Below are 23,871 nucleotides of genomic sequence, written 5' to 3'. Positions count from 1 at the left end.
TGAGTAGTCCCAGGCTACCATCATTTCTGGGATCAACCTGGTGAACCTCCTCTGCAGTGCCTTCATAGCCAATTTTTCCTTTCCCAAATAAGGAGACCAGAACTGCATTCAGCACCAGGAGCAACTTCACAAGTACTCTGTACAGTTACAGCAGAACCTCTCTGCTCTTAAATTCAATCCCTCTGGCATTGAAGCCAACATTCCATATGCCTTCTTGACTACCTGGTGCATCTGCAAGCTAACCTTTTGCGATTCGTGTGCAAGCACTCCCTGTAAAGGTTAAAACCTTGTATTTTTAATTCTTAGTTAATTTTGTGCCTGTCTCTTTAAGAGAACTATTGTTTGTAGTGTACCATAGTGACTGATGTAATATGTCGTAATATCTGCCCAGACTAATAGCTTGCTTCTCATTCTACAAGATGTGAAGGAAGCATGAGCACAAGAATTTTTTCTTCGAACTTTTGATATCTTTAAGATTATGTATCTCTTTAAAAGCTTTTTTATCATTATACAGTAAATACTTTGTTATTCATTGTTATGAAAGTCTTAATGCGAAGCTAGGCAAAATGTTTATCTATTTTATCAATGAATTAAAACTACATTAAGTTACAGCCACAGAGTTTGACTTAATGGATTAAATAGATCTAAATTTGGGATATTGCAGTTCACGCTTTGAAAGATGATACTTTGAAATTAGGATATTAGAATAAGAAAAATGATATCTATACTCCAAGGTCCCTATGCAAAATAGTACAGTGAAACTTATCACCATTTAAATACTGGTCCAATCTGCTAATTTTTTTGTTGCACAGTAGATGACCTCACATTTACTGTCTTAAAACTCCATCTGCCAGATTTCTGCCCACTTAATTAACCTATCTATATCTTTCTGCTGTGTCCTCTATGCAATTTACTTTGTCATCGGCAAACTTATATATGCAACACTTGCTCCCCTCCTCTAATCATTAATGCATATAGTGAACAGTTGCTGGTCCAGCCCCTATTCCAGCATCATTCTATTAACTATTGATTGGCAACCAGAGAAACACTCATTTTTCCATGGTGATGCATGATCTCTTGCTTGTACATCAGTTTATTTATTTTTCTTTACTTGTACACTGAATCAGTTTTTTTTTGCACTGCCTATAAATGGTAATTCTGCTGTACCTGTAAGAAAAAGAATCTCAAGGTTCTATGTGATGTCATGCATGTAGTCTGACAATAAATCTGAAATAAATAGATACATACATACATACATAAATGTCTACTTGTATTATTTAAATTTAATTTAAAATGTAAAAAAAATTATTTAAAATGTTAAAATTTAAAAATTTAAATTTAGACATACAGCAACAGGCCATTTTGGCCCATGAGTCCGTGCCGCCCAATTTACACCCAATTAATCTACAACCCTAGTACGTTTTGAACAGTGGGAGGGAACTGGAGCCCCCCCCCCCCCCCCCCCAGGAAAACCCATGCAGACATGGGGAGAATGTACAAACTCTTTACAGACAGCGTGGGACATGAACCATAGTCCTGATCGCTGGTGCTGTAAAGGTGTTGTGCTGACTGCAATAACTAAATTATTGCAACCCCAACCAAGCTCAATGGCATATTATTGAGTTGCTTTTTGACCTAGTCCTTCTCATTCATCCCTTTTATTCTCCTAACTGCCAGCCTTTCCTCTCTGTCTCTCTCTACCTCCCTTTCTTCATATTTCCTCTTTCTGTCTCCCTCTTTCCCCCTTTCCCCAGACTTGCTTCTTTATTTCTCCCTTTGCGACTCACTTGCCTTCAACCCTCTCCTACTGCAGCAGGTTATTGCTTCTCCAATCCTGTTTGACCGAAACTCATGTCTTCCTGTTTGCGAAGCCATCGTTGGTGGGTTTCTGGTAGAATGGATGACATTGCAAAGGTATGACAACTATCCACAGATGCATGGTGTTGGAGCATATTTACATTATTAGAAAATGCACAAGACAGGTGAATCGGAACTTAAGCAGGAAGACAACTGCACAGTTCACTCTTGTTTTATCAATGTCAGGACTAATTCTCAGCTGTTCTATTTTTAGTCATTCTCCAGTTAGAGTTCAGTAGCAAAAGTTATTTCTATATTAATTATTTTTTTTTAATGAAGTCAATTCAGGATAAACAATTACAGATAACATGTTGCATTAGAAAGGATGCAGGATATCCCATGTAAAATGTGGCTAAGCAATGATGAATTTTGTTCTCATACGACTTGGCAATAGATGTGTCTTGAAAGTCAATGAGGTGATTAAGGAAAATCAATTATCGTTTGCACAGTTAAAAACTATGTGGCCACGTTTTACCTGAAGGGTGATAAATACATGCTAGATATTGTTGACTTCACAAGTAGAAAGCCAAAGATCTAGAAATTACATCCAATTGAGACAACACGGTTGGCATAACAGTTAGCGAATGCCTTTACAGCGCCAGTGCTTGGAACTGGGATTTGAATCCCACACTGTCTGTAAGGAGTTTTTACATTCTCCCCATATCAATGTGGGTTTTCCCCAGGGGCTCTGGTTTCCTCCCATTGTTCAAAATGTACTGCGGGTGTAGCTTAATTGGGTGTAAATTAAGTGGCATGGACCTGTGGGCCACAATGGTCTGTTACCATGCTGTATGTCTAAATTTAAAAAAATCTTATTGCAGCAACTCTATTCCTCATGTGGCCAATGGAAGGAGGTTAAAGAGCAAGCTCCTCAATAGTTGGAATTCATTGAGGTTGGACACTGACTGAACCACTTATGCGGCTGCAATGATGTGCTGGTGGGGGAAAGCTGAAAGTGGTGCAACTGGCAGTCTGTAATTTTAAAATGAGAATTCTGCTCAGCTGGAAGGTGAAGCTTTCAGAAAATCGCTGGTTTAGCTGCTGAACGGGTAGAGTGAATTGAGCTGTTCTTAGTTCATGCTGTGGCCACCCACAGACAAATTTGTCAAAGAATGTTGGATTTTCCATGTGCAGTTGCATGGCCAAATGCCAGTTTTCTGCACAATCCCTTGTCACGCTTCAAGCTGCATGACAAACAGAACTTAGTATTGCCAAGAACTTCCTTACATTGCAAAGTCTCTGTTACTCTTTTTCTGTGTTCTCAGTTCTGTTTGAACCTCTTGCACCAGCGAGAACTTCCTTAAATTTCAAAGTTTCTGTTACTCTGTCTCAGTGATCACAGTTCGGTTTGAGCTTTCCCGTTTCTCCAAATATCACACCCTATGCTTTGTCTTTTCATCCTGTAGGTTAAATTAGGACTCCTCATATTTTATTCCACCTTTCTCTGCATGCCGTTAGATCTTAAGCAGATCATAAACTGATCTTGTCTTGTGTCCTATTCTCTTCAGCCAAGATGTTAGTTTTATGACACATATCATGCAGCCCATTGAATTCCTATTGACTTTTGGCACAACAATCCTCCCAGTATCATCCCCTCTCTCCTTTCCAGGTCATATATTCTCCCTCACATTTATCCTTTTCACTTCACCCTTCCCTTTGGCTTCACAGTAATAAGGCTCACATTGTACCAGTCTGTTGATAGCTTGGCAGACGGAGCCATTGGGAATGCAATATCCTTATTGCGGGTGACTCTCAGAAATGAAGGAAATACTGAAGTGAAGGAGTGTTATTTTAAGACCAAGATAGGCAGGAACAATTCTGAAAACATTCAAAAATTGTATGAGCCTGACTGACTGCAAGGTATTGTCAGAAATAATTGTTTCCCTCCCCACCCATGCACAGTTCCTGTTTCTAACCCAGTGACACACTCATCACTAGCTTCTAGAATTCCCGAAGGTTCCTGCTAACTTAAAGTTCGGATACTTTTGATTCCCTTATGCTGATTTTACACAGGAAACATGCCCCCCCAACCCCCCCCACCCCCATCCCAGCCCCAGATATGTATACTTAGAGGAACTGGCTGTAACTTATGTTTTTAATTTTCAAATGTCTACATAAATGGAAATTGCAATAATACCATATTTGTATATTTCACTATTTTGTATTTATGGGAGTGTTATTATTTGTATTTTGTTGATTGCAGTGATGTAAACATGATGTCAGATCTTCCATCTTTCTCTCACTGCCTTTAACTGAACAGTTGTTATTCATCTCCTACAGTGAAGATGCGATTCCTGCTGAGATATTGATTCCGTATGCATTTAAAAATTTCACTCACATGATTATTCCTTACGTGTAAATAAAAAAAAACAACAAATGTTATATCATATTTGTTCACATGGGTGCATTTGGATGGTGTGGGTTTGAAGGCCAAAAGGACTTGTTACCATGCTGTATCACTAAATTAAAATTATAGCTTTTCCTGCACTTGCCCGTATTAATGAGAACAGTTGTACTCTATTTCGAGAAGCACTCTGTGAGGTGATTAATCTTATTAGCATTGAATGCCTTCTACATTTATTGGTATTGTACAGTTTTGCAGGATCTATTTGTCAACCTAAGAGAATTTAGAACCAGATGGGATTTGCACAGTTTGGATTAGGGTGCTTCATATCAGTACTATTTAAAAGGTTTCTGTGTGACACTGTGTTTAAGATTGCTGGTCCAGTTTCAGTTAATTTGACTTCAAAAGATGCCCACATTCGCCCTTATTTGAACAAGCAACATATAACCATATAACCATACAACCATTTACAGCACGGAAACAGGCCATGTCGGCCCTTCAAGTCCGTACCGGTTCACTTGAACAACTTCCATTAGCTCCTCCGCAAACTTGGTTAGCATGTTAGTGTGATGCTATTACAGCACCAGGAGCCTGGAATTGAATCCGGTGCTGCCTTTCAGGAGTTTGTATGTTCTCCCCGTGTCTATGTCCTCTGGTTTCAACCACTCTCCAAATCATACAGGGTTGCAAATTAATTTGGGTATAATTGCGCACCAGGATTTAAATGGCTGCAATCGGCTTTTACAACTCTGTAAATATATTTTTTGATTTACATTTTAAAAATGTAAAAAATATATTTAAATAAATGAGAGAACCGAGGAGCTGCTTGACCATGGGATTCACTATGCTGATTTGCAGACATGGCCCCTAACATGTTAAGCAGATCACAAGCATCATGAAACAACAAAACTGAACCTAGTTATGCAGGTGAATGAGTGCAATTGAAGGTTAATTCAGGAGTGGCCCTTCACTGAGACTCTCTGAATTGCAACTTGCCAAATTAAAACCTTAAAGGAATTGTCTGCTTCTGCTGGAGTGATTGGAGGAAGGTTGTCTATTCTGTCCGAAGGTTTGTATTGTCATCGGATGTGCAATGGTGTTCCTGTTGCAAGAAACTGACCTAGGTGCTTATTGCCTAGTGGGACCATAAATTTGAATAATTCACATTGAAGGGATTTGTTAACTGGAAACATTTTGAATGTGTGTCAGGATATCAAAGAAGCCTGCACCATCACATACCCATACGCAATGTCCTTTTCTTCCGCAGCTAGAACAGATCGTGCTTCTCGCAGGACAGTTCTTCTGTAAGTACTTTGTCTGACCATGGTAATAGCACTTTGGGTGCTTGGTGATCGCACCAAGTTTGGGATCCCATGTCTCAAGATGACAGCGCCTGAACTCCCCACGTGGCAGCCACGCTGCTGGCGAAGTAAACCACCGTGTTCTGTTGGGCCATCTCTAGTGTCTTTGCGAGACCAGCTACGTCCGATCGCCCTTCTCCAGGAGCCTTTGCCTGGTATGATCAGACCTGAGGCTGGCCATGCAGGCATCCCTGATCAGTTCTTCCTGGTAGACAGCTGCCGTAATGTCGGTGCAGCCACAAGCTTTCCCCAGTTCCTGCAAGGCTTGCATATATTCATCTACAGACTCACCAGGTGCTTGTCGACAGCTGCCCAGGAGGTAACTGGCATAGATCATGTCCTTTGGGGCTTCTGCAAGAGCTCTGTAGTGGCTGAGTAAGTCTCTCAGTCTCTAATCATCTGGAAGAAGTGTGGCCGACCTGTGCAAACGATAAGACTCCCTTATCATCCTTGACCCGGATGTTGTGTCGCCTCATGAAGACGTTCAGGCAGTGCAGCCACTGATCAAATTTCATGGATGCCTTTGGATCCTTGGCATCAGTGTCCAGCTTCTCCACTAGAATAGCCTTGTCCCACGTCACGCTGTTATTGTGATTAAATTTCAACGCTATCAATTAGACCCAATAGGCCAGAAGTCAAGATTAACAAGCTTTAATCAATATAAAGTCACAATCATGGCTTATATGCTGTTGGCTCAATTCCAAGGCAGTGCTGAGGGAGGGCATTGGGTGATACCACCTTTATTAGGGATCCTGGAGAGGGAGGAGTTACAGTATCAGAGGTGGGCCAAACAGTGCAATGACTGCAATACAGTGTTCCACCGCAGTGGTGAGAATCTTTGAGGATAGAGGCTGCTTTTTCAAGACACCGCCTCATGTATATGTCTTCGATGGAGTGAGGTCTGGGGCCTGTGATGACACAGGCCAAGTTAGCAACCAGCTGGAGTTTATTCTTGTCCTGAGAGTTTCCACCTCCATACCAGGCAGTGAAGCAACCAGCCAGAATGCTCTCCACGGTACACCTACAGAAGTTTTCGAGAGTTTTCAGTGACATACCAAACCTTCTCAGACACCTCACAAAGTATAGCCACTGGTGAGTATTCTTTGTGATTGCATCGATCTGGAGGCTCCAGGACAGATCCTCGGAGATGTTGACACCTATGAATTTGAAGTTCTTGACCCTCTCCACTACTGAGCCCTCACGTTCCCCTGACTTCCTCCTGAAGTCTACAATCATCTCCTTGAATTTGCTGACTTTGAGCGCAAGGTTGTTGTTGCTACCCCAACAACGAGCTGATCTATCTCCCTCCTGAACACCTAAATTGCACCTAATTAACCTATCAACCCCATACGTTGATGAAGGAAGGGAGGAAACTGGAGCACCTGAACAAAATTCACACAGGTAACTGGGAGCACATCCAAATTCCTTACAGACAGCTCTGGAGTCGAACCCGGGTCACTGGCTCTGTAATAGATTTGTGATAACCATAACACTAATTTTGCCGTCCACAGTTGAGAATATTTCTCAGCAATTGTGGATTTAATAGCAGTTGCACCATATAGACTCTGGGGTTTCTCTTTTGTTTCTCTTTCTCTGACAGTAAGGGGCAGACAAATGTCCTATTAGATTTCTGTTTTATTACATGACAGTAAATAGTATCTGATCTGATTAGCTGACTCTAATATTCAGACTTGTTCATTTGGGAGTGGAAAACAGGGGAATAATTGATTGGATTTAACCTATGAAAGAATTATACAAGTGCACAGCTTTGCTGACTGTAGTGAACAAGTTGGTCCTGGCCATTTCTAACTACACTGGCCAATCATGTAATCTGCGGGAACATCTAAAATGACAAAATTGCACTTGCTATGTTTCTTGTCTTGCCCATCTTTAAATTTAGTGGAAGTCAACAGTATTTACAGAGGCTGTTCAAAGGTGGTTAAGCTTTTCTGCTCTCTATAATGGTTGATTGTGGTTGAATGTTTTCTCTTCTGTGTCTCTTCTGTGTCCCCATAATGGTGGAAGCATGTTTTCTATAATGCCAGGCATATTTGACAGTTAAAAGACTGCCAGACATAAATGAAGCAGGCATGCATGTTCTGCTGTGTATCAAACGTGCATATAATTCAGCAAGTCCTCAAAGTTCTGTCAGCAGATGCAAGTGAGTCACATGCCACACACTGACTGGAAGCTGCTTTATTTCACAGCAAGATAAAACAAATAGAAGTCACCTTGAGGCACAATATTGGGCAGCATTCTACAGTGGTTTAAAGTGTCCGATTAGCAGCTGCAGAAAGGAGACGTCACCTTGATTCCCCTCGTCCTTACCTACCACCCCACTAGCCTCCGCATACAACAAATTATCCTCCGTAGTTTCCGCCATCTTCAATGTGATTCCACCATTACACACATCTTCCTTCCCCTCCCTTCCATAGGGACTGCTTCCTCCGTGACTTCCACGTCCACTCATCCCTCCCCATCAACTGTCCCCCGGCACCTTGCCCTGTGGCTGCAGTAAGCGACCCACTTTCGCTCACACCTCCTCTCTTACCACCATTTGGGGCCCCAAGAAGTCCTTTCAAGTGAAGCAACTATTGCATTTGGTGCTCCCTTTGTAGCCTTCTCTACATTGGAGAGACTGGGCGCAGACTGGAACATTGCTTTGTTAAGCACCTTTACTCAGTCTGCATCAGTGGTAGGGATCTCCCAGTGGTCAACCACTTCAATTCCATGCCCCACTCCCTTGCTCAGATATCTGTTCATGACCTCATGTACTATCCCACCAAGACCACCCATATTGAGTAGCAACACTTGATTTTCCATCTGAGTACTCTCCAAGCAGATGGTCTTAACATCGATTTCTCTGGTTTCTGTTAGCCTGCTCCCTATCCCTCTGTCTTCTTTCCTCCAGCTCTCCACCCCTTCCCTCTCCATCAGAGCCATCCCTGCTCTTCTGCTTGCTGGTATGCCCTCCCTTCCTTAGCCACCTATTACCTCCTGCCTTTGGGACCTTACTCCTTCCCCCACCATTTTGTTTGAGCACCTGCTGGCATTTTTTCATACATTGATGAAGGGTTCAAGACTGAAATGTTGGTTATGTATCTTAATCTTTGTTATATTTAGTACACCATTTGACCAGCTGAGTTTCTCCATCATTGCATTTTTATCTGAATGCATCAGTTCTATCACTGCAATCACTTAGCTTCTCTGCATGATCAGTTCCAGAATTTTGTAAATGTTGCAATAAACATGTGAACAGCTGCTTCTCACTATCATCACATTGTAAGATAGATAAAAGCTCACACTCGATTGGAGGGAGAACTGACGCTTTTATTAGTTTACAACACAGGTAGGGTTCATGAACAGGCTTCAGGGTTTAGGGTTTAGGTGGGAAACCAGGGTTATACACGGGCTCCCAGGGGAGGAGCCGGGAGGCGGGACCAGTCGTCAGTACAGCACACTTCTAGTGAATCCCAGTTCACTGCACACATTGATCTGGCTTGTGCCAATTTACAGATGAATTGAGAAAACTGGACATCTTATTTGATTGAAGCTGTGTGTTCTGCATTGAGAACATCTGTGCTGTATTTGATCACTTATTAACCTGTCTTCATATGTGCCCAGCTCCTGAGGAGGTTAATGAAAGGAAGGGTTTAAGCCTGAAACATTGGTTATGTATCTTTATTTTTGCTACATAAATTGCACTATGTGATATGCTGAGTTTCTCCAGCATTGAGATTTTACAGATGCTTTGGAAAACTGTTTGAGCAATATTTAGTCAATGTAACTGATGTTGTGGAACTTGCCACCGAACTTGCTGCAGTTCATTCAAAATAACATAGAACACAACTGTCCTTATAAACTCACATGATCTAAGTTCTTTAAATAGGATAACCCAGATGAAATATCAGGTTCATATTTCAGATTTCAGATCTATTGTCAGAGTACATACATGACATCACATATAACTCTGAGATTCCTTTTTCCTGAGGGCAAGGTAGAATTACCACTGCTGTGCACAACGTAAATATGTAAACAAATAAAGAACTGTACACAGATAGCAAATGTAAACAAACTGACTGCAATACAGAGAGAACAAAAGAAAATCAATAAAATGCACAGGTAAGAATCCTTAAATGAATCTTTGATTGAGGAGTCTGATGGTGGAAGGGTAGCAGCTGATCCTGAAGCTGATGGTGTGAGTCTTGTGGCACCTATATCTCTTTCCTGATGGCAGCAGCAAGAAAAGAGCGTATGATGGGTGGTGTGGGTCTTTAATGATTGCTGCTGCCCTCTGACAGCAGCGTTCCCTGTAGATGTACTCAATAATGGGGAGGGTTTTGCCTGTGATGTCCTGGGCTGTGTCTACTACATTTTGGAGGCTTTATTTTCATGGGTTTGGTGCTACCATATCAGACTGCGATGCTGCCAGTCAGCACACTTTCCACCACACATCTCTTGGAATTTGCCGGAGTTTCTGGCGTCAGACCAAACCTCTGCAAACTCCTGAGGAAGTAGAAGCACTGATGTGCTTTCTTCACAATGCCATTGGTGTGTTGCGTCCAAGGAGACAGTGAATCCCAAGAATTTAAATTTACTCACCCTCTCCATCTCTGATCCCCCCAATTACCACTGCATTGTATACCCCTCACTTTCCTTTTCTGAAGTCAACAATCAGCTCCTTAGTAAAGGTAGAGTTTCCATTGTTGTCAGCTAATATTACATTTAGAATATAGCATAAATGAAATTCTTTAACTTTTGTTTACCGTAAGCAGACAGAGATTTGCCACTTTGTCCAGCGCCCCTCATGGAAACTTATTTTGGTGATATTGAGTGCAAGGTTGCTGTGATTTGCAAGTTATCATGGGAATTGGCCCCATAACAATCCTCAACTGTACATCATCCTGAGACCCTGTCAGTTACCTTATCAGACCCTGCTCATGAAGGAGAATATGCATTCTCCATGATGGCAAGAATGAAAAATGGCCTGAGGTGAAAAACACATCAGAGTTGCTTAAATGCCTTGACACTGAATCAAACCTGATGCAACTAACTGGCTTTGATACTGTTTTCCACTCTCAAAACTGACAAGAAACTGATCAGTTAAAATTCTCATGATAATTTATATTTTTGTATTTTTTCTCATGATTATAATTATGATAGCATTAAAACACTGGCACAATGGGCATATGGTAGAGTTATCAACAGAATAAGAAATATTACACGTCTCCAAATGATGTAAAATACCATTGAGAAATAAGCCTCATGTATTAATTTAACTCCATGAATTACCAAGTGATATTCAATGACTCATGCTTTGTATAAGTCTACAATTACAGATAGTCTCATATTGAGCCTACCTTTGAAGCCAACACTTTAGCAATCTGTTAGGATGTTGTAATATATATATGCATTGCAATAAAAGTCATGCATTTCAGTTATTTCCCTGGGGCAGCTGTTTCATTCAGTTCTGTGTGGTTAAGTTAATTTTGACACTTGTGGGTTGTGATTTATTTATTAATGCACTAAATCAAACATTTAATGGCATATGTATTAATGCTTGTTGATGCCCTTCATATTTTTAATGGTTTGCAAGTGGCCTCTAATGTTCTGTTTTTGCAATAAATATTTCCTGATATAAAATGTATTTATTTACTTACTTTCAGATTTGCGGCTTACATGGATACGTTTAAAGGGAAGGCGAATAACTCAACCAAGAACAGACTGGATTTGTATGGACCAAAGCACAGACAACATGTTGAGTGAATTGCTTATGTACTGTAGTTTTATTAGGTGAATGTAGCTCTAGTTGAGGCAAATGCTGAATATTCTATGTTGAATTAATTTTGTACAGTTAAAAACATATAATTCCAATACTAAACTTTCAGAATATAATAGAGAGAATGTACTAATTGAATAATAAAATGATTTCTAACTTGAAAAGCATTTTATTTCAAGTGAACTTGACAAATTTATCTGATGGCCTCCGTTCAACTTTTGACATTATCATTCTGGTCAGAATGAGTTGGAAATACTAAACACACACAGTACTTTAAATATGGTTCTGGAACGAAGCAGACTTATTTCACATGAGACTGGATCCTAGAAGAAAAAAAGGCTGAAACAAACATCTGCTGTAAGGGATTAACAATGTAGTTTCCACTGCTGAGATTTTAGTAACTTAGTAACAATGATGGGATCTGATCAGAGCAAAATAAAAATAAATTTAAAAATTGGAGGTCATACAGCAGCTTCCTGACTTGAGTTATGGCCAATTAAAAAAGTATTTCAGAGCAAGTTACACTTCCTTTGATAGCGACACCTGTAGAGGGGCCCCTCTTCCAAATATTTAGCACTGGTACAAGACTGGCCAAGATGGTGTGGAATTCAGTTACCATGGTTCCGATTGTCCTTTCCTGTTGCAAATGTTCAAACAGCTGTAATAAGGTGCGCAGGTATTCACTATGAGGGATTCAGCCAATAGGTTGAGGCTTTTTTCAAGGTTCTTTTTATTTTGTCACATAATACATAAAATGTAATGTACATGATATAGTTCAACTTTTGTCTGCCGTAAGGCAAAAAAAAGTCAATGTGAGCATTGCTTCATGCCCATACCTACAAGAGAAGGAGAAGCAAGAGAGTCCCTCAGACACACTGAGTGTTCATGGATTCTCCTCCAGTTTCTGCAGCTGCACGGATGCCTATTCACTGGCAGCCCAGGGTGAAGGTCCAAATCTCTCAGCCGATCAGGAAGCCTTCAGCGCCTGAGGCCTTTCAGAAACCCTTCTTGCCCTTAGCACCCTCCCAAATCTCAATTCCAATACCTGTTTCCCATGAACCAGTCACCAACAGCCTGCAGCCTGTGAGAGTCCTTTGACCACAAGTTGCTCACTGCTCACACCTGAGTGGATCCATTAGCCGCTGAATGCCTTGCTGGCCCACTGCCGTGATCATCTTCTTTTAGAGTTGTGGCCCATGCATCTCCTCCTTAATGGAAGGGGGAGGGGGTGTTCTCCCCTTTCCTGGTGCCCTGCAGCAATATATACTTATTCTGAAATTAGTGCTCATCACAGGTTTTGGTACAGTTGGTTTGAAGCCACACATTGGCGACAATATGCACTACATGTGGGTGATCTGAATGAGGAAAGTGATTTCACATTCTGCATTCCTGTTGAACTCTACCTAAATTTCTAAGAGATACACACCAATTTGTATATTCTAAATGAGCCTTTTATTTAAAATGAATCCTCTTCCATCTGACAAAACTATTCACTTAGCTGATTTAATACATGGAGAGCTAGATATTCATAGCCATAATTCTTCATCCCAAAATGTGGACCCTTTCTTTAGTCTCTGGAATTCCTATTCCATCTGGCTCCCACCCTCTAACCTCTTACCCTCATTGCTAGCTGCTTACATGACATTCAACATCTCAATTTATCACAATGAGTCCAGACAACAACTCTCAGTCTCCTCCACTTACTAGCCCCTTCAACAGGACACTGCCAAGAAACATCAGACCGCTGTCTCCTGCTCCATCATTGACCTCATCACTTCTGATGATCTCCCTTCCATAGCCTCCAACCTCATTGTTTCCAAACACCCCCCCCCCCCCCCACCACCCTCTATCTGGTTCTATGTCCTACCCAACAAACACAACTTCCCCAGAAGACGCATTGTCTCCATGAGCTTCTCCTCCACTGAACTGGGATTGTCGTACCTTAACTCCATTTTTCCCCAGGTCATTCCCTTCCCATCTACATCTGGGACACCTCACATGCTCTCTATCACTTTGATAACTTTCAGTTCCCTGGGCTGGATCACCTAATTTTCATCATGAACATCCTGTCCCCAAACACTTGCATCCCCCATAAAGAAGGCGTCAAGGCTCTCCATTTATTCTAACAGACCCAGCCAATCCCCCTCCACTACCATCCTTCTCTGCCTTGTCCTAATCCTCAATAACTTCTCCTTCGGCGTATGCCACTTTCTTCAAGTCAAAGGTTCAGCCATGGATACTCGCATTGGTCCTAGATGTACCTGACTTTTCGTTGGATATGTGGAGCAACCCACGCTACAAGCCTAGACAGGAAAGGCTACTCAACACTGTCCGCTACATCGATGACTACATTAGTGCTGCCTTGTGCACCCATGATGAGCTCATCAACTTTATCCATTTTGTTGCCAATTTCTACCCTGACCTCAAATTCACATGCCGCAACTCCGCTTTCTCAATATCTCTCTCTCTATTTTTGGAGACAGTCTACCTACAGACACCTTTTATAAATCAAATAAATCCCATAGTTGCCTTGAATACATCTCTTCCTATGATGTCTCCTGTAGGGATTATAGGCATTTTTCTCAATTCCTCCTTCTTCACCGCATCGGCTCCCAGGCTAGGGATTTCCATTTCAGGATGTCCTCCTTCTTGAAAAAATGCAGCTTCCTGTCTACTGCTATTAAAAGCCTTCACCCACACATCAACCTTGGCCATTTCTGCCCTCCTCATTCACAGCAAGCACAGGATTTCCCTAATTGTCATCCATCACTCCACCAGCCTCCAGATCTAACATCATTCTCCACAATTTCCAACACCTACAGTGGTATCCCAGCACCAGATAGATCTTTCTCTCTTTTCTCCTCTCCACTCTCCATGGGGATTACTCTCTCCATGACTTCCCTGTCTGTTCATGTCTTCCCATGAATCGACCCTTCGGTAGCTACTCCTGTGACCTCAAGAAGTCATACATGAACACTTAATTCTCCTGCCTCACCACTTTTCAGGGCTCCAAACATTCCTTCCAAGAGAAGTAGCAGTTCACCTGTGTATCTGTAGGGGACATTTACTGCATCTGATGCTTGAAATGTGGCCTCCTCTACATTGGAGAGATTGGATTCAAATTAGGAGATTTGCAATTGCAGCAATTCATCAAGCACCTTCACTCTGTCTACTAGAAGGACCTTCCAGGGGCCATGGAAATGATTGTTCACTTCAAGAAGCGAAAAATAGATGTGTATAATTAAATGAACATTGGGGGATCAAAGCAAATTTAAGTTCTTGGGAGTCACTATTTCGCAGATTCTTTCCCAGACAGACAAACTAAATGCATTGTGAAGAAAGCACATCAGCATCTCTACTTACACAGGAGTTTGCAGAGGTTTGGAATGACATCAGAAACCCTGGTAACTTTCTACAGCTGTGTGGTGGAAAGAATGCTGATCAGCTGCATCATGGTCTAGTATGAGGACACCAATATTCTTGGCATATATTCTTTAAAAAGGCAGTGGACACATCCCAGGACAACACAAGCAAAACCCTCCCCACCAGATAAAACATCTACAGGGACTCTGCTATTGAAGAAAAGCTGCAATCATCAAGGATCCACACCACCCAGCACATGCTCTGTTCTCACTGCTACCACCAGGAAAGAGGTGTAGGTACCACAAGACTCACACCACCAGGTTCAGGAACAACTGCTACCCCTCCATCATCAGATTCCTCAACAACAAACTCAATCCGGGACTCTTACTTTTGCACTTGATTGGTTTTTTTCCTCTCTGTATTGCACAGTCAGTTGTTTACATTTCTTTATTTGTTTGCACGTGTACATTGTGTACAGATTTTTTTTGCACTACCAATAAGTGGTAATTCTGCCTTGACTGCAGGAAAAAGAATCTCAGGGTTGTATATCCACTGACAAGGAGAGTGGTGTGGTGTTTGTACAAGCTCTCAGAGATCAAGCATCTGCTCAGGACTTTGGGTGATCAACCTACATGGTTTTTAAAACAATCATGGCCTTAATCATCCATTCTGCCTGACTATTCAGGCAGACACATTGTTTTAGGATCCCATTGCTCCACTAAACTTATCCCTTCCTATTTTGACTCTGTTTGCTCTCCCCTAAACCAGTCCTACTTTGATAATTTCCAAATTACTTGCTGCAGTTGGCTTATTTTATCACAGACATATACAATCCATTTGTGCCTCCATCCCACACAAAGGAGCCCTATGTTTCTTGAACAGATGCCCAACTAGTTTCCTTCACCAATGTATCTATTTGCCTGGCTGCACATGTTCTTGCATTGAGTAATATTTCCTTAACTTTCTTCACATCATATGTGTAGCTTTGGGGACTTGCATGGGGCAACCTATGTCTGTTTTTGTGAGGTATGCAGAATTGTCCTACTCAGATCCTCTTCTCCAAATTCTTTCTCTGGTACATTGATCACTGTATCGGTGCCACTTCTTGGACTCATCCAGAACTTTAGTGCCAATTTCCATATTTACATTACCTTTATATGGTACATATCTGACTCTTCCCTTCCCATTTTGGATTTCTCTGATTCAGGAGATCAGTTAGTGTCTAATATGCTGTTCATGCTACTGACCCACGACTTCATCACCAAATCCAGCTCCACAGAATCATCAAGTTTGCAGATGACACAACAGTAGTTGGACTCATCAGGGACAATGTGAAAATCTGTAAAATGATGGGAGAGTAACAACCTGAATCTCAACATGGACAAGACGAAGGAGATGATCATGGACCAGAAGGATAAGGAATGACCACCCTCCACTACACATCAACAACTCTGTAATGGAAAGAGTGGAGAGCCCCAAGTTCCTTAGAGTTCACTTAACTAGTGACCTATCATGAGCACTCAACATCTCCTCACTTGTCAGAAAGGCACAACAGTTATTTCTCTTCCTGTTAACTTTCTACAGAAGCTCTATTGAGAGTGATCTCACTGGCTGCATCATAGTGTGGTATGGTTGCTGCAGATTAATGGATCCATGGCTGTAGAGCTCGTCGAAAGAATCAAAGACTTGTTGATCCAAACCAAGGCTTTTATTAGCAAAAGACAGGAGCTCTTCACAGGTGGCTGACCAGTCCGGAATGATCCGACCTGGCTAGGGACACAACCCTTTAAGGCCCAGACAGTAGGCGTGGCTAAGCTCTCAGCCAATCGCTGTAAGCACAGTCTAGATACTGTAACTATATACACTATATACATCTGTACTATCACAATGGTCAATTCACAGGACAATAAGATTGGAAGAGAGGATCACTGAAATCTCCCTCTCCCCCATTGACATGATCTACTAGGATCATTACCTGAAGACGGCGCACAAAATCATTGAAGACCCCTTCCACGCTGCACACAGCATCTTTCAGCTGCTCTCATCAGGAAAGAGATACAGGAGTATCAGAGCCAGCACCGGCAGGATGAGGAACAGTTTCTTCCCATGGTTATTGGGAAGGCTGAACAACCAAAGGAACTGCTCACAATAAGTATCCGAGACTCTCATGGTCACGAAAAAATATTTATTCATTTATTTGTATATATAAATACTTGTCCTGCATACAGTATGTATATGCGTTATGTCTAGTTGTGCGTCTCTGTCTTTTGCACCGAGGACCAGAGAATGCTGCTTTGTTGGGTTTACTTGTGCAATCAGATGACAATAAACTTGACTTGACTCGACTTAATGACTTTATATTCATGATAAGTCTAGGACATTTTGCCACCCACAGTTTGGATCTGGACATTTTGGTGCGAATAATTTATTCACTTATTATACTTATTATGAAAAGAGGAGCAGCACTTTGGGCTGTTGTGTGGGACCTCGCACTCAGCATAGCGGCTGTCACTCTATCACGCCAAGTTGACTGACACAGCACTACAGGAACTGAAGGCTTTCCAGCATTTGGTAGTGAGTAAGTGGCAGTGGCAGATGGTGGGAGAGAACCTGTTGCCAAGCCCCTTTGGGGTAGTACAAGCAGGACCAGAGACTGGATAACAATGCCCTCATGATCACCACCTGCTTCCGGTCCCCCTCTGACACCTGATTCCTTCCATCCACCCCTGGCCCCCTCCACCTGGTACCCCCCCCCCCTCCCTGTCCCAGTGACTCATTGATTCAGTCATCGCTGGTAAGCTTCCAGTGCCTGTAGTGCTGAGTCAGTTAGCTTGATATCATAGAGCAACAGCCGCAGTGCAGGGTCCCGCATAACAGTCCAAAGGGCCATTCCTTGCTTCATAATAAGTATAATAAGTGCATAAATTGTTGTAGCCTTAACCTCATTTGTTAGCCACATTTGTGCCATTTTTCTATTCATAATTTTCTTTTCTCTTGGAATATATCTATCCTTCACTTTCTTTACTTCTGGTAGAAATATTATCCAATTCTGTTCCTCTATCCCTCCATCTAGCTGACTTTTCCAGTCATCTTGGGCCAGTTCTTCCCTCATACCACAGTAATTTCCTTTGTTCCACTGAAATATTGACACACCTGATACTAGCTTTTCCTTTTCAAATATGAAACTGAACTCAATCATATTATGATCATTACTTCCTAAGGGTTCAATTACCTTTAATTCCCTAATCACCTCAGGTTCATTACATATTCAAAACTGCCAATCCCCATGGTGGGCTTATCAACAAGCTGTTCCAAAAAGCCATCCCTTAGGCCAGTGGTTCCCAACCTTTTTCTTCCCACTCACATCCCACCTTAAGCAATCCCTTACTAATCACAGAGCACCAATGACATAGAGAAGACTTAAAGTGGGATGTGAGTGGGAAGAAAAAGGTTGGGAACCACTGTCTTAGGCATTCTACAAACTCTCTCCACTGAGATCCAGTACCTTCCCGATTTTCCCAATCCCCTTCAATGTTAAAATCACCCATATTTATTTTGACATTTTCCTTCTGACGTGCTCTTTCTATGTCCACCTGTACCTCATAGTCCACAACCCGGCTGCTGTTTGGGAGCCTGCATCCAGCTGCTATTAGGGTTCTTTTACCCTTGCCATTTCTTAACTCAACCCATAAGGATTCTACGGCCTGACCCTATATCCCTTTCTTCTAATATCACTGTTAACCATCAGGGCCACACCTCCCCCTCTACCTACCTACCTATCTTTCCTATACACTGTGTACCCTTGGACATTCACATCCCAAACACATCCATCATTAGGCCACATCTCGGTGATGGCCACAATGTTATATCTTTTCTTTCTTTGGCTTGGCTTCGCGGATGAAGATTTATGGAGGGGTACGTCCACGTCTGCTGCAGGCTCGTTGGTGACTGACAAGTCTGATGCGGGACAGGCAGGCACGGTTGCAGCGGTTGCAAGGGAAAATTGGTTGGTTGGGGTTGGGTGTTGGGTTTTTCCTCCTTTGTCTTTTGTCAGTGAGGTGGGCTCTGCTGTCTTCTTCAAAGGAGGTTGCTGCCCACCGAACTGTGAGGCGCCAAGATGCACGGTTGGAGGCGATATCAGCCCACTGGCGGTGGTCAATGTGGCAGGCACCAAGAGATTTCTTTAAGCAGTCCTTGTATCTCTTCTTTGGTGTACCTCTGTCTCGGTGGCCAGTGGAGAGCTCGCCATATAACACGATCTTGGGAAGGCGATGGTCCTCCATTCTGGAGACGTGACCCACCCAGCGCAGTTGGGTCATCAGCAGCATGGATCTTTTAATCTGTAGCTGTACAACAAGGTCATCTACTTTATTCCTAATGCTCCGTGCATTTAAGTACAGTACACTTAGGATAATTTACTGTAGAATTGAAACACAGCAAAAATTGTTAACAGATACTAATCTGTCTTTTCACCTCTCTGTCCTGTTTGTCTTCTTTGCTAAACATTATTTTTGACTTTTTTCTAATTTCCTCTTTTTTGACCCTGACACCCTGGTTCCCTTCTACCTTTAACATAAATCATTTATCCATAAATCTGAGGTTTGGAATAAAATTTGCTCTTACAAAATTTACATGGAAGAAAACGTAAATAAATTATACAGATATTGTTTTCAACTCCCGTTTATTGACACATGTGCAGAAAGCACAGCTTCATGTTGTGGAAAATCACGAGATAGACTGTTTTCTCAGAATGCAACCCCCCCCACCATGTAGTGAGTGGGTGAGTTGCCTGTATTCAATATTCATTGAGGGTTCCCCTAAATTGGAGAAATAAAATACAAATTAAAAACCGTTCAGTCTGTAATGCAGAATCCTCAGGTTCCTATTTGCCTCCCATTTTAAATTTCCATTCCACTCCTGTTCTGACTGATTGGACTGGGACCTCCTGCAGACAGTTTGTACATGCAGAGTTAGGGTAGGTCAAACATGATGGATAATTCTTACATAGTGAGATAGGCCAATGCATTTGAAATTTTAGGATAGAATGTGTGCAATGATATTTTACATAATGAACCTGCTGCATAAAGAAATTGCAAATATTGTACATGGTGTGTTAGGCCTGTGTACAAAATGAGAGAATATATCGTAGCTGGTAAGATGGCACATTGTACATGGTGAAATTAGACAAATTGTACTTGGTGTGATAAGACAGGTTGTTTCTGGTGTGATGGTACATTGTGCCCATTGAGATAGAATATGGTGAAACAGTGGTTGTTAATGGTGATATGGGAAATTGTACACAGAATGATCCAACAGGTTTATTCTTATTCTCATTGTTTACTTGTTCCACAGTTTTCAGTTTGAATTTTCTAATAAATATTTGAGGTTGGATTTCTGATTGAATTTCAGGAACCATGGGCAAATTATTCTAGGAACTGGAGGAAAATGATCGCAGATCATGCAGATAGTGGTAATCAACCAAATGGAAGATTGTGATATCTACAACCTCAAGCAGAATAAAGCAAAGTATGGTTTACTTTATGAAGATGATGCCGTTCTGTGTGGACAACATGTCATAAATTAAAAATGTTTCATTTTATTAATAATGTTGAGTGATTTCAGTGAATGTCAGGCTTACAATTTCCACGATGCTTGAAATTCTAATTAAGGCATAAGATATTTCAACAAGGGCTTGAACTTAGTGCTCAGAAGAAATATATTCACTGTGTCTTCTGGCAAAGGTGACCTTTGCCACCGGTGAATTAAGCACTTGCAAATGCTTAATGTTAACTTCACGCTCTGTCTCTCTATAAATACTGTGAGAAGTAGTTTATAGAATGAACATGTTTTCCTGTAGAAAGGGGATCCTTAAAGTTACTTCCATAAACAAGAGCAACTGCATTCAGCTGGCAACAGAAATATTTGTTCTGGAAGGAATCTTTACGCAAATAAACTCAAGGTGATAATTTCACACATGAAACATGAACTCCAGTAGCTCAAAGTCACAGCAACAGAAGTGGATTTTAAATAAACAAAACAATGGTGATAATTTGGAACAAATATTGTTATTCTCATTAATATCACCATTTATTTGCTGTTTTTTTTTAATTGGAGGATGCCTGGGCAATGGCAGATTCTGTTCATTGATGGTTTCTGTGTCCTATTTTTTGTGTGTGGATAACAGGAAGTTCAGATTAATTTAAGAGTATTTCCCATCAGTTTACACTATTCACAGTTACTTTCTGATCATAAAGCAATGAACATTCTTCCACCCTTTTTACTGGCTTTTATTCTATTGCAAAGATGAAATTTGCATATCATGAAACTCAATTACAAAGCAATGTTATTAGAGCATATTTTCTGTTGATCTTTGTTAATCTAACCCAGCCATTCTCTACCTCAGTGGTTCTCCACCTTTTTCTTTCCACTCACATACCATTTTAAGTCATCCCTATGCCATCATTGTTCTGTGATTAGTAAGGGATGACTTAAGGTGGTATGTGGGTGGAAAGAAAAAGTTTGAATCATACCTAATTGACTGCTAAGGTGGAATATGCGTGGGAAGGGAAAATTGAGAATCACTGCTCTAGACCCAGTTGTTTCTGAACTATTTTGCTTGAGAAAAATTGTCATTGGCCCATTTCCTTTGGAGTGATGAAACCCTGCACATCACGAGTCAATTAGGTACGATTAAAACAGTGGTTTTCAAATTTTTTTTCCACCATATCCCACCTTAAGGAATCCCTTACTAATCACAGAGTACCTAAGGCATAGGGATTACTTAAAGTGGAATGTGAGTGGAGAGAAAAAAGTTGAGGACCACTGCTTTGGCTCTGGCCGTCTTAGGACTCTGCTCACAGTTTAAGGGCCCCCTTTTCTATGAAGCATTAAGTTTAGTTGGTTTCTTCTGTGCTTCTCTCCTATCAACGACATTAAAAATATTTTATGATTTCAGTGCGTAAATTTGCTTTGACCACTAAGGTGGGGTAGGGGGCCTGTTGAGAAATTAGTGTTCAATAACACCCAGAACTTAAAAAAAAAAATGAATTAAATACTTCATCATGAAATGAAAGGGGTTTGGCCTTGCAGAAGAATGAGCTATAATTGTGTGGATTAATTTGCTTCATTTTGCCAACTGAAAGAAATTGTTTTTTTTCTCAAGAAAGATTGTGATGGCAAACTGACACTGGAAAATTGAACAACCAGGAGATCAAAGTAGGAATAAAGATGCCTCATCTGCTCACAAAATGGCTTATTCAATGATCATCTCAGGAATGTCAAAAACTTGGTGTCCTGCAGAGAAATGAGACATGATCTGTGCTCTAATTCCTGACAAGATGAGTTCCTGCTTTTAATAGAGGGAATATGTTCATAGCCTTTGTACTTGGACTCTAGGTGTTGATATTATTGGAGCAGAAATCCAGAAAATTCAAATGGTGAGGCTTAAAGCTAGTATGCTAGGTTCTGCAAAAAAGAAGACATCCTGCCTTCTGCCACCTCTTGCATTATTGGCTTTCTTTAACACTACCAACGATGGGTGATGGTGGATCCAATGTGATGATGCAAAGCCTGATGGAAGAAAAATTACTTGTGGCTATTTTATCTCTCCAAGAAGTCTGCATTACTCACTTTCTGAAGACCTTAGAGTGGACACTGATGGCATACAGTACTAGTGGACATGAACATCCAATTAACCCTTACCCAGTCTGCTGCCTTCCTTTTAGCACAGTCTTGCTGGAGAATGATTGGAACAAACCCCAAACAATATGTTATAGGTAGGTTTTGTCCAGATATCCACAGGCAAATCTAAGATGAAATAGGTTTGGCCACACTTAATCTCTATTTTGAAATAAAGCATAATATAAGGCAATTTTATGATATGAAGCAAATAAAAATGATATCATGTGACTAACTTGAATAACATTTAAAGACCTGTCAAAATCATAATGATTAAATGAATCCTTTCTATGCTGCAATGCTCCATTATGAAATGTCGCATTTTTGACATTTTTACTCTACACACCTTGTATTAGAATGTGAGAATATAGAAATAGGAGGAGTAAACCATTTGGCACCTCATGTCTTTTTTTTGCCATTCATTAGGATCATGACTGATTTTTTATCTCTGCCCTCCTTTCCTACACTAACCACATAATGTTTGAATTCCTTAATATCCAGTTTCCATTTATTGTCATGCATACCAAATTTGTTTTCCTGAGTTTGCCCTGAAAAGGCACATTAAAAAAAACACCAATAATACTCCACCACTATCAAGATAAGGGAGAGAAAACAAAAGAGGGCCCTTTCAGAGATATTGAGTGTCCGTAGATCTGCCACTGTTTCGACTGTCAATCCCATTGGAGCTGACTGTCTCCAGTCTGGTCCAGCAGTGAACCCAGGTTCAAAGCATCCAAGCCAATTCCCTCACACACTCACAGTTAAAAATCAATCATTCTATATCTTGACTACACTCAGTGACTGGGCCCCTTGGGTAGAGAATTCCAAAAATTCCCTCTTCGCCATGTTCAGAAATCCCATTCTTGTCCAGAATGCCTAACCAATTATTTTTAAAACTGTGACCTATGGTTCTAGACACCTCAGCCAGGCAAAACATCGAATCCATGTCCACTCTGTAGCAGCTGTTGCACCTACAGGTGTTCCATCTGCCTCAAGATGGATTCTATTTATTCTGACAGATCTTCAGAATGACCTTAAACGAAATTTGTAAAAGGAAGTATATGGAGACGAGTCACAGATGTGGCTATAATGGTACCTCCTCTGACAGGAAGCCATTCCCTTCATGAAATTCCTCTGCTTTTATGACATATGTACAATAGCAACAGTAACAACAACAGGAGCTGCTAGAACTCCCAGCACTGTAAGTTGATTCAGTTTGGGGTATTCTTATGCAGTTTGCCACTGTTGCCTACACAACCGAGAACAATCTCTCTGGTGGACATCTGTGTAAGAGGAAGACTGTAATGCATTAGCTACAGGAGAAAAAAAAATGTTATAACTTTACTTTGGGCCTCACATTTGAATCTTTATTTTGATTTCTGTTCCAAAAGTAGCCCCTTCAGGTTCTGTAAGCTGCATTGTTTCATTTTCCCATATTTTTTAAACTGCATGCTCTGACAACACTTCTCCCTCTCCCACCCACTCAGTGG

The 23,871-nt window shown here is 41.2% G+C and overlaps 1 long non-coding RNA gene across 1 annotated transcript; it reads right to left on the bottom strand.

Annotated features, from left to right (window-relative positions):
- Positions 1-19,368: 19,368 nt before the first annotated feature.
- LOC138756178 (uncharacterized) lies at positions 19,369-23,504 on the bottom strand. Its single transcript, XR_011352832.1, has 3 exons — positions 23,301-23,504; positions 22,406-22,510; positions 19,369-19,521 (listed from the first exon to the last, which is right to left on the bottom strand). It is a non-coding gene; the product is annotated as an uncharacterized lncRNA (long non-coding RNA).
- Between the last annotated feature and the right edge of the window lie 367 nt (positions 23,505-23,871).

This window comes from Narcine bancroftii, chromosome 3, assembly GCF_036971445.1.
Source record: "Narcine bancroftii isolate sNarBan1 chromosome 3, sNarBan1.hap1, whole genome shotgun sequence".
Classification (NCBI taxonomy): Eukaryota; Metazoa; Chordata; class Chondrichthyes; order Torpediniformes; family Narcinidae; genus Narcine; species Narcine bancroftii.
Note: the sequence above shows the minus strand (reverse complement) of the source record. Positions and strands in the feature narration are given on the sequence as shown.